The sequence below is a fragment of the Squalius cephalus genome (assembly GCF_949319135.1).
Source record: "Squalius cephalus genome assembly, chromosome: 9".
Classification (NCBI taxonomy): domain Eukaryota; kingdom Metazoa; phylum Chordata; class Actinopteri; order Cypriniformes; family Leuciscidae; genus Squalius; species Squalius cephalus.
In genome coordinates, this window is record NC_137130.1 from 8756105 (window position 1) to 8769066 (window position 12962).

Below are 12962 nucleotides of genomic sequence, written 5' to 3' on the forward strand. Positions count from 1 at the left end.
TATAATATAATATCACTACTGTTAACACAAATGACTTTCTAGGTATTAGAACTGAACGATTTAGGAAACAAGAGACTCTTTGTATACGGGTAAAGGACAAATAAAGATGGCAGAAATGTATTCATGCAGGATTCATTTCTGAAACACTGAAAATATTTTCAATAAAGGTTTATTTGATAATAATAATATTTAATATTTTTATTATTTACATTAAAATCTCTGGTTAGTAGTATGCATACATTTTTACTTTAAGCTCAAAAAATTATTATGATATCAATATCAAGTCAAGTCAAATTTATTTGTATAGTGCTTTTCATAATACAATATTATATTATATTAATAATACAATACGGTTTCAAAGCAGTTTTACAGAAAATCATGATGTTAATTAATGTTTACAATATCTTAATATCTTTATAATCGCTTTTAGTAGATTAAAGCGGGGCAATAATATTATAGAAATATTAAATTAATTATGAAATTGTCTCAAATTACCAAATCGCTACAGGAATCAAAACTAAGGTATCAATGTATTTGAGACGGCCTCGAATAAACATAAGTGTGACAACTTAATCTGGAATTGAGCAAAGTCTGTGAAAAATTAAGTGATTTAAATGTTTCAAGAACACCTAATACAGAAACTCATCAGCAAATAATACAGTGCAGAAGCTTCATTAACTCTAAAATCAAACTATACTGTATAATATTTCATTGCTTATACAAACTCGTGTTCAAAAGTTTGGGATCAGTTTTAGTTTTTTTAAGAAATTAATACTTTGATTCAGAAAGGATGGATTAAATCAATCAAAAAGTGACAGTTAAGACTTTTACATTGTTACAAATGAAATATTTTTCATATAAAATCTGTTCTTTTGAACTTTCAATTCATAGAATCCTGAATAAAATGCATCACAGTTTCCACAAAAAATAAATAAATAAATAAATTTCAACATTGATAATAATAATAAGAAATATGTTTTGAGCACGAAATCGGCATATTAGAATGATTTCTGACACTGAAGACAGAAGTAATGGCTGCTGTATTCAGTTTTACCATCACAGGAATAAATGACATTTTAAATATTAAAATAATTGTAATAATACTTTACATTATTACAGTTTTTACTGCATTTTTGATCAAATAAATAGCCTTGGTGAGAAGAAACTTAATTAAAAAAAATCCAAACTTTTAAACAGTAGTGTAAATACTAAAATACATAAATCAATGGACATTTCACTGTGCAAAGTCAAACCAAAAAAATATATATGTAATGCTACGGAGTTAAAATGATTATTTTAATATAAAAATGGCCAAAACCATCCTCACCCCTGTCAATGTGCTCTGCTCTACATGCAAATATGATAAAAGGCTTGAATGCCGAAGTTCAATAGCTGTATCAGCCTATCCGGACACTCGCGCATTACCCAGACGAGTCATTATACTTTATATGCCCTTGGCATTAATTGAGAGCTAATGGCATTTCATAGATATCCTTTATTTGACCCCTTTTGTGCTCAGCGGCTTTTGTATATTGCGGAAGCCAGTCCCCAGAAGCCCCTATTCCACCTGGGTATCTATGCCTGAGGGAGACAGTTGTCCCATAATACCCTTCACAGTGTGTGTGTTCTTAACATACGGGTGGGATCCTTCTGAAGTCGCTCGCACAATCTGTGAAAGGGCAGAGCAAAGTAATCAGGCCCAGAGCCATGCAGAAGAACGCTATAAAATAGTGCTGTAAAACAGAGGACGAAGGAAGTGGCCGCCCACACCACAAAACATTACTTACTGTAGTGGTCATAATTAGTTATTGATCATCGACAGCTAAATTGAAAAATTCAAATACTTAAATGTGCATCTTAAATCAATCTAACTGCATTTGACTTCAGCTGCACGATTAATCGTTAAAAGATCGCAAATCTCATTTCAAACACCCACGGGATCTTATTCCTAAAGGACTAATGGTTCAGCTATGTCTATTAAACGTTTGACAAGTACGATCACAGCGAACATTCAGATATGCATTGATGCTGACCCAGAGAGAGCAGTTGTCATGTAAAGAAGATAGGAAACAGCTTCACAAGCAGTCTTTTCAACCACAGTATCATTATTTCTGTGTTCTAATAATTCAAATGATCATAGAAGTACTGGGATAAAAGTTTATAGTTCGAATATAAACACTGATGTCTACAGTAGCAATCAAAATAGAGCAAATCACCTTTTTAAAGTAACTTGATGCTTCAAATAAAGACTGTATCAATTACATTGTTACACCAGTGAGCGTTAAAAAATGTATTTGTCATTGAATCATTCATTCAAAAGATTTGTTCATAACATTGATACAAGTGATGTCTTTTTGAGTCATTGAATCATTCATTCAAACTGATTTAAAAAAATTTTTAAAATATTAAATTTTATTAAATATAAAAGTTAAATATTTTTAACTGCAGCAATGAACATTTTTTCAGAACCTCTGTTAAATTACGTTAGTTTGTTTAGTTGTCAATTCAGAATAGTGTGAGAATCATGACCTCTATTTGAAACAAAAAAATAGTGATTCTCAATTAATCCAGAATCGCGCAGCTCTACTTTGCAGCAACACACACTGACATGCTTGTTTTGTTGAACTCCATATGGCATCGTTTTACAAACACTGCAATTACTCAGTCCTTCAATTCTTAAACGAATGGTTCCAAAACTTTAAATTAATTTACTCAACCTCATGTCATTCAAACCCTCTATTGTTTTCTTTTTCCTTTTACAAAAGCAGATGTTAGGCGGGATGTTGTTTACACACTGTGGTTGTTTTCCATACAATAGAGGTGAATGGGGTTTTGTCAAGCTCTAAAAATGATACAAAAAAAGCACCATATAAGAACAATAAAATTATTCTTTATTGTATGAATCACATGCAATATTGCAAGCCAACCTGAAGCCATATGATAGATTTATATGTGGAAGAGACCAAAGTTGAAGTCGCTATTCACATATGTGATATAACTGTTAAATCTAATTTGTATGATTTAAATATGCACATATACATGAATAAATATGTATGTGACATGCTTGCCTGATTGGGCAAATTACATATAATTATAAATATATAAATAAATATATGAATATATATCTAATATGTTATATGAATAATGTAATAATATAATAATGTGGTGTAAGCACACATACACCATGTATGTACATATATAAACCATACAGGCTTGAAATGGCATGAGGGTGAATAGGTGAACTATCACTTTCAAAAATATTTTTAAAAATCTCACGACCCCAAACTTCTGAGACACGTGAAGTATGCACATCCTGTATGAGCTTCTTATAAGTATTCAAATGTGTTTGGTTAACACTGAGCAATGTGAAAGACTGCAAATTAGCCTTTTAAAATAGACATGAACCAAGACTTGCAGAAATGTTTGGCAAAACGCTTGACACTTTCACACCTTTATGATTGGAGGGGTTCTCCTTTAAAGGCTTTTAAGTCTTAATCCTGCAAAAAGGCTCCTGCAGAAATTCAAAGGCACGGCGCACATTTGAATATCTCCACAGCTCTGTCCCTCCCCCCTTGAGAGAAGAGCAGATAGCGATATCATGTGCTTTACCTTCGCTGCTGGGCTTTTATTGAAGTGAGGGATAGTGTTGTGATGTCACAGACAGTTCTCATCGAGTGGAATTAGCCGATAGATCAAATCCCTCAACCTCGTGGGAGAAATAACAGCGCACTAACTAATCTGCGCTTGAGATTTTCCTGCAAGACGGAGATTGAGTCTCAACTTGTGATGTGCTGTTAAAAAAAAATGTCAGAAATCAAACAGATCCCGTTAATTACACTACACTTAAAATGACTTATGCATGGACACACTGAGTTGATATCTTCAACCATGGATGAAAACCAGCTCATCTGGTTTGGGTAAATGTTGTCATAACAGATTAAACCCATATATTATCTGATTTTCTGTATGCATGCATTGCAGATAATACATGGGTTTAATGTGTCAATTGGCCCCATTCCAAGTACTCGATTTGTTGAGTCTTCCTCTTGCTATAATATTTCAGATCACCATTGTCTTCTATAGTTATGTGGAGCATAGCATAAAGAATCAATATTATCTCTACACTGATATTAACAATGACGAAGCAGTATGTAAGGATATATTGCACAAGAAGTCTTTATACAAAAGAAAAGGCCTAGTCAGAGAAAAACCTACCTAATAAGTATCCTGTTAATACTTAAAGGAGAACTCCGGTCAATTTTAACATTGAGCTCATTTTTTTGTACATTTGGAGTGCTGTCAATACAGAGAACAACGACAAAAATCGGTGTTGCCTACACCGAGTTATTCTATTTTTAAAATTTGCACCCTGTTGACTTCAATGGGGCAAGTACTAAACCTGCTTTTAGCCTCTTAACATCCTTGATGTGTCATTACAAGTGCACAGAAAATGTGAGTGATTCCTTCAGAGTGAACACGAGTGAATCTGACTGCAGTAGATGTGAAAGAAATGTATAAAAATGATGTTATTTAAGCCAGCGCAAATACCTCTGTTTACATCCTGTTTTCGGGTGAAGTCCAAAGTAGTTGATTGCCGAGTTTACGCGCGTGATCATAGGTACTAAACCTATGTGCGTGAACTCGGCAATCGACTACTTTGGACTTCACCCGAAAACAGGATGTAAACAGAGGTATTTGCGCTGGCTTAAATAACATCATTTTTATACATTTCTTTCACATCTACTGCAGTCAGATTCACTCGTGTTCACTCTGAAGGAATCACTCACATTTTCTGTGCACTTGTAATGACACATCAAGGATGTTAAGAGGCTAAAAGCAGGTTTAGTACTTGCCCCATTGAAGTCAACAGGGTGCAAATTTTAAAAATAGAATAACTCGGTGTAGGCAACACCGATTTTTGTTGTTGTTCTCTGTATTGACAGCATTCCAAATGTACAAAAAAATGAGCTCAATGTTAAAATTGACCGGAGTTCTCCTTTAATGCTTTCAGAGAAACCATAAGCTCAATATTTGGACAAACACAAAGCATATACTGATGGTCAAGACTGGTCAATAAAAAACACAATATTATAAAGTGTTAATACATTTTAAGTGTTCTATTTAAATATAATGTTTAAAAAAAATCGTATAAAAAAATTACGGTAAAGACATAATGTTACAAAAACTATTTCTGAATTTTAAAATTGATATATGCCACAATGGGACATCCATGAACATTTCTGAGTGATGCGCCAAAGAGTCTGTGGATCCGAATTTTGAACCACTTGACTGAAACAGACAACACATCATCCAAATACTTGTAAATCACACAAGTCTAACAACAGTCTTGAGGAAACTTGATGTACAAAAATGTATTGTACACACAATATTTCCAGCAGAATCATCTTGAATACATAGTGAATATTTTATATATCAGCCAAATTCTCCTGAGGGCAAATAGAAGGACACAGAATTCAGATTTTCAGATTTGCATACAGTACACTGCACAGAGCTGAGAGGAAACTCATGCCTCTTTCCTCAATCTGTGCATCCCCAGAACACAGAACCGTTACTGCTGACTTAGCTGCGCAGATGCTTTGGAAGAGCGAACGGCATCGGCTGAGGAAAGTGTGTCAGGCAAGCATATTTGTTATAGAGAGGGCAAGCCAAGATCTATCCTGAACAAACGACGACAACAAAAAAAAGACCCTAGGTGAACCCACAGTCAAAACACAGCCGATGTTTACAGGTTTAAGACGGCAACTGTCACTCGGGAGTCCATTTCGGAGGCTAAAAAAGACTTTAAGCAGCAGGTCACACCTTTCCCCTCACACCCCGCCCCGCTGGGTTCAATCTGGCCATCGCCGCGGTCACAACACTCTGGATCCGAGGCCTTGCCAGGGAGCAGGTGGGAGGGCATCAACAGACACCGAACATGAGACAGAGCTTTTACTAAAAGCTCAAGAGGCTCTAGATTTTATTAGAACGCATTTGCAAGGAAGCGGACATCCTCTCTCTCCTCCTCACGACGCTGCCGATCACTCCCCGTCCGATAAGAGGGGCGAGGCCGCTGAGAAAACGCTGCATCATTCATGGTTGGGTGTCTCCTCGCGTCACGCCATGTGACCCGCTGACACACTCACATATTGTTGGGGGTTGGGTGCAAAAGCAGGCAGGAGCATGGTAGGAGAACCTGACCAAAGCCTCATGCCATAGTGACACTCAGCGGATTATGTCTAAATAAAGCCTCAGCACTGCATGAATCACTCTGCTACTGATCCCACTGCTCAATGAGAAAGGGAGTGAGAGAGAGAGAGTAAGAAAGCAATGTAAAAAAAAAAAAAAAAAAAAAAAAAAATTCGAGGGAGCGGGAATGTGAAGTGGAGAAGGCGTTCATCACTGGAGTGCCATGGCTTAGCCTAAGAGGCTTGAATAATCAGTGGTTAAGCTGTCAGCCCTGCTCTTGCACCTACCGTGTGCTACAAACTCCTGTGCGCTTTTAATCAAACAAAAACGATGAGATCCAGCCAGGCTGCCAAGACAGCGCTATAAGACAGGCCTCAAAGTCTCTTTAAGACTTATCCTGACATATTATATTCCCTGCAATGAACAGGCACCATATGGCAGATATTTTCTCAAGTCTCTGACGTCAAGACTACACCGAGTCTCAAGTCTTTGAGGTGAGGCGAACAGTTTTCTTTTACAGGTTAGTTGTATAAACCTTTTTGAAGGGCAAGCAATTTAGCATATTTTGCTCATCTCTAATTTGGAGTTCAAGCCAAGTCGCAAATCCCTTTGGTAAACGTTTTCTATACAATACAGCTTAGTGTAATAAACTTTATTTAAACTTTAATTAATTCATTATGTCGTTCAGTTGAGTCTAGGCCTCAAGTCCAAAGTTTTCAAGTACAGTGTAAAGTTTGAGAGTCAAGTCTTTGAATAAGAGTCCCTTACAGAGTGTTCTATAAAGTTTTTACAACAGCAAGGATGGCCCACTATAATAACATTAATATTAAAGTACCCCTGTAGTCAATCATTTTATCCCTTAATACTCATCCTTGAACAACAAAATTGCATATTTAAGCGTTTTTCCTGTAAAAAATAAATAAAATTATTTATGCCCTAAAATAGATTGAATGTAACACTACAACCTTGATTAATTAGTATACGCAGACCCATGAATATGCAAATTAGCCCCGTCTCCACTGACTCACACTAGCTCAGAGATCCACACACACAGCGAACTTTACTGAAGTAAACTGCACAATGGTTTTGCTCTTTACAACGTCGGACACATAACGATAATGAATATGATTAGCTTTTCGCTTCAAACAGCTAATAATGCTGCTAATGTTACACAAACCATGTTCCCGTTTGTCATCTCAGTCTGCCTTCTAAAAATCAGCGTCCTTAAAAACGCTTTGAACAACATAGAACGTCAGTGGAGAAAGTTCAGCATAACATCGTAATATACCTCTTATACATAATGCACCCGCTATATTGCTAAATGTTCACAATTATTCCAATCAAAAGAAAAATATAGCGGGATAACCTTGCTTCTCTTGAGACTCCCCTGCTTTGCAGATAATGGTATGCTAAAGCCCGCCGGCACGTTGAAGTGATTGGCTACAAAGTAGTTTGAAACGTAAGAAACACCAGTGATTTCAAACCGTGTTTTTGAGACTGTCTTTAGTTCACTGCAGTTTTAAGGAGAAAATACTCAGCAATGATGTTGACTTATGATTTTGCACATGGTTTGTCTTAAAGCATATTAAATACACCACATACTATAAACAACATTAAAAACTTGATTTTCACCACAGGGGGTCTTTAATGTTAATTGATTTTTTTTTTTTTGTTCATAAAATTATTTTAATAACAACAACAACACTAACACTAACACTAAAAATGTAAAATATTATTATTAAATGTAATAATTTAACAGCGAACTATTGCTTATTCATTAAACCTTTCCAGAACATCTCCACTGAGAGATGTGATTTGATCACTGGAAACAAATATAAAAAAAAAACATAAAAAAAAAACTATCAAATACAAGGAAATTATTTTTTTCCATAACCTTTTCCATAACATCTCCACTACATCACTGGAAACAATCAATCAATAAATCAATTAATTAATCAAAAAAATATATGAAGACCTCCGATGCAAAAGCCTCTAAAAGTCAAAAATGAGATAATAATATTGAGTGAATGCTCTCCGAGTCTCCGCACATAGTATACGTTCATCAAATACTTTCACTTCAAACACACTAGTTCCCAGCCTCATCCCATTCAGAAATGCCAGTACTTTGGTAGAAACCTATAAATAGGAGCCTGATAAAATGTTAATATTAAACAAAAACTTTAGACAGACTTAGAGGCTTTTGCATCTGAAGTCTTCATATATATTTATTTATATATATAAATTCCAGCAAATAAAAATATATTGCTAAAAAAAGGGGGCAAAAAAAGGATCATTCCTCTGTGGTGGATCAGTAAGAAAATCCATATGGTTGAGCCCTGGATTTTATATTGGGATTCCAATTTAAGTCTCAAGTCAAGGGTCTGAATCTAAGTTGAGTCTCATAATTAATTTGCAACATCCACAACTCCAAATCCAAGTCTCAGAGCAGAGTTCCTTCCTCTGCCATCTAGAAACAGAGAACAGCACAAGGTAACTATGTGCATTCGGTGTATAGCTTGGACTCCATGACTGATTAAATTGGTTCACTGACAGATTAACAACAGGATGACCTGACTTAATCAAACAGCCAGCCGCATCAGTAGCTTACATGACCCATGGATCTGCAAATTCAGACAAGCCTGCAATGTTTCCCTAACCTTTTCCAGAACATCTTCTTCACTACATCACTGGAAACAATAAAAATAGCCGCGCCATCCAGCCAAGCATTAAGAACGACGGCAGCGGGTGGTCCAGGGCCGGTTCGACTCACTCCCACCCCCCTCCAGCTTCCTGGGTCCTGATTGATCTCACGGCCCATCGGCGGGTTAAATTACACTGCAGAGTGGCTTTGCGGAGAGACAAAGGGCCCAGGATTTCACAGGCCATAATTCTTTCCGGGCCTTAACTTTGAAAAGGTGCAGCATTCAATTTCAGCCCTCGGCAACACTTTGCATTCGCTTATGAGTTATGACACAGCCATGACGTTTTTAACTTACTATACGGCCATGCTGAGGAAGACCTGCGTTCCAATCAGGCCGAAGGGAGGATGGGGGGAAAAAACATTCTCTGTCAGCACAGAGTATCAGTAATAGCGACATGTAATACAGTAAATAAAAGTGGCCCATCTTCTGGCTGAAGCTAAAGACGAGTTGGCTTCTTTCCACATCCTACTTGCCGAAAGCATTGAAGTAATGTCGGAAATTAAATGATTTACATGTACATTCATGTTTGGATCTCAGTCCAAAATGACATCCAGGCTCCCATAGTTTCCTGGCACATAGGGAATGGAGAGGAAGCCCAGGGAATGGCAGAGGCCTTTTGATACTGCAACTCTGCCGAACCAGCAACTCGGAAGCCAGGACAGCATGAGATCCGGAGAAAAAAAAAAAAAACAGCCAAAGCACAAAAAGACCAGCTGCTTCGAGATCATGGGCGTCAGCGAAAAAAAAAAAAAAAAAAAAGAGTCTTGTTAGAGAGAATATAATTGAACTTGTCTGGCAAGTAATAGCTTTTCCCAAAACTTCATGCATCCGTTTAATGCTGATGAAAATATACAGTGAGGTAAATATGCAACTGAAACTAATCTAAAGTGCTTTAAGAGATATAAGTCCTCATCGATGACATTTGCAATTTACTCTAGCTTAAGAATCTGCCCATATTTATAATTATACTATATGTGATAAGCACAGCTTTCCAAGCCAACAGCTAAAAAAGGCACCATGCTAAAATGTAAATCCGGATTGCCTGACAGGAACATTTCAAAACACTCAAACTGTCAGTAAAACAACCTCCAAATCTAAGAACATACCAGATCTAAAAGTCACAGTTCTTTATTTGTCAAGCATTAAGGCACGTCTCACTTCTCAGGAGGTACCGCTATTTGTGCAATGACTTAGAAATAATATAAAATCAGTAATATGAAACCGCTGAAGGGCAGCTAAAAGTCAATGGCAACGTCATTTAAATTTCCTTTCTAAAATGCAAAAAGTTGCGATAGTCTGTAAGGGGGGGAGGTTCAATGAATTTCTCGATTAGCATAGGATATGCTATTTGCATCTTAGGATTGGATGTGATCCACTTTACAAGGACTGCAGGACACGAGATGCTATGTAACTTAACAATGTCAAGTTAAATAAAGTAAGGCAAAATCTTTCAGACCTTCTATGTTCCTATAACACTTCTGTGTTGATTGAAGATCCGTTTTTGTTTGAACAATCATTTCTTCTTTATTCCACGTTTGGAAACAAGCCAACAAGGCGGCAAAGGAATAATGGTGTTAATTAAGACACCTGTTCTTCTGTGAATTTACTCGTTGCTTCCAATAACCCCAGATAATAATAAATGCTCTACATTTCAAAATTGCTTAATAAAGAGAATATATAAAGGTATGCTGTGCTTGTAAATAGACGGTAGTGCTGTTAATCAAATTGATTGGAAATGTCTTTACTATTGGCCAACTGTTAAAGTGCAGGAGACAAGTTCAAGATCTGTCAAACCATGGGCCGGTATTGATGTTTGCACCACTTCAATCTCACACAGCACCCGTTCACATCGAAGCACTGAACTGGATGAAGACCTAAGCAGTTTTTGTCTGCTGTGCTCTGTAGAATTAGACCTGAATCATACTCTAAGCAAGTATATTAACGCTAATGCTTCTAGCTACTTGATTTCACACATGAGTGCATCCTGGATTGCAAGTCCAAACTTCAACGGTCAGTTTTCTCCTTCAGGTCAACCACTGACATAGCAATAGTTTCTTACAGAATTGTGTTAAACAACTTTTGTCTTCTCTCTATTCTGATAGTAAGACGATTAAAAATACAGTTTAAAGGAATAGTTTTTGCAAAAAAATGTAATTCTGTCATTATTTACTCACCCTTATGTTTTCTTAAACCTGTATGACTTCCTTATGTGGAGCACAAACGAAGATATGAAGAACGTTGGTCATCAAAGTTTTCATTACCACTGTCTATCTATAGTAAAAACACAGATATTTCTCAAAATATCTTTTGTGCTCCACAGAGGAAAGACAGGCATACAGGTTTGGAACATCATGAGGGTGAGTAAATGACGACAATATTAATTTTGGGGCGAATTATCCATTTAATAGCAAAAAAAATTTAAGGAAACACTATCATTACTCTTTTGGGTACTGAAATATATTTCTGCCAAATTTGCTCAAATATAGATGTTAAAGGTGGAAGGTGTAATTTCCACGACACTAATGTCAACAAACAATTTAGTTTTAAAAGCTTCCGAAAACACTCCCATTAAACAGATCATCCCGCCCCAAACTAACGTCACTGGTTGAAAAAAAAATTGGACTGAGAAATGTTAAAAGTGTGACATTTCCACTTTTTCAAAGAAATCAAACTACCAATAGCTTACCATAGGTATTTTAGCATAAACATTTTTGTTTTTTGTATTTTCAAAAATGTATAAACTATCTACAGCAGAGCACAAAACTTAAAACATGTCGACCAAGCATTTGTGTAAAGCATGGAGTATGTTTCTGGCCTTACTGACCATATTGAATGTTTGAATACCTTGTTTGAATCAGTCAGTCCAGTAGTAACATCATGACATTGGTAATCCTAGAGCTGCAAAACCATCTGTAAGTTTACTTGAAACACTTCAGCATTGAAGAATTCTGACACACAGAAAATAAACTGCTGCAGGGGTCAAGGACAACACAGAGGAAACGTGTGAAGCTAAAGTACACACTGGGTTTGTGGCACGGAGCATCGGTTTTCCAGCATAGCCGGTGGGCATTACATCGCTTCAGATAAAGTCTTAGATAGAAGAAGTGGTAAGCACTCTGTGTGAACTGAGTTTGGGCTCGAAAACAGTGACCTCACAGATTCGAATCCCTCATCTCTCTTTGCACGCTTCCCTCTGAGAGGAACTGCCAGAGGGGAAAACTTGAAAGCTAAAGAGAGTGAGGGAGGGTGCGTGAGAAAGAGCGTGTGTGAGAAACAGAGACGAAATGACATGCGAAGAGGAAAGAGTGTACAGAATCAGAAAAAAAAGCACAACAAAGTCATATTTAGGTGCTGGCTTACCTGCACACAGTTCACAAGATGGGACGGTGAAGTGAGGATAGTCAAAGGGGTTGTGGGAGGAGGGTCCGGGCGGGTTGATCCAGCCGCTGACGGGTGGTCCGGGAGGGAGGAAGGAAGGATGGAGTGACAGGGAGCAGGGAGACGGGGAGGCCAGAGGGGGGATATGAAGCACTAGTCCTCTGTCTTTCTCTCTTTATCCCTCTGGCACAGAGGCATAGAGGCAGACACCAGTACCTGCAGCCACTCAAATAATAGGAGAGAAAAGAGTGCTCACATCCACACACGCTCCAGCACAGAGAGGAAAGAGAGAACACCCCTCCCACTCCCTTCCAGCACCCAATCGCACACAGACTTCACCGGCAACGAATAGGAGGGCAGGCAGCCGGTGCCATGCCCCAGCCAATAAGTGCAATTGCTCATATCCAGTTGGAATAATTAGTCCGAGAGCAGCTTCCCTTCTGAAGGACAGCGAAACGGGCACACTTAACCAATAAGTGTGATTTAAGACCGCATCCGACATTAGAGTAATTAGATTGTGCCGCACTTAACCTAGCAGAATAACGTTGCATGCTCCACTGCAGAACTGGCAGAGGCGCAGGCTACACGGGAAGGGCTTTGGAAAGGTGCAATGATGTTAAGTAGGCAGAAATAATGCTTATATATAGGAAAAGGATTAGGAACTCTTACCACTGTGATCAATGTGTATTATTATCG

At 37.5% G+C, this 12962-nt stretch overlaps 1 protein-coding gene across 3 annotated transcripts in view; it reads right to left on the bottom strand.

Annotated features, from left to right (window-relative positions):
• The window catches only part of pcbp3 (poly(rC) binding protein 3), a 62370-nt gene extending 49850 nt beyond the window's left edge, over positions 1 to 12520 (bottom strand). For 2 of the 3 annotated variants that reach the window (XM_079880974.1, XM_079880973.1), the window contains exon 1: positions 12249 to 12516. The gene's annotated coding sequence lies outside the window, so the exon portion shown is untranslated. Of the gene's footprint in view, positions 1 to 12248 lie in introns of all 3 variants that reach the window. The other variant, XM_079880972.1, reaches the window with a different exon arrangement.
• Positions 12521 to 12962: the final 442 nt, after the last annotated feature.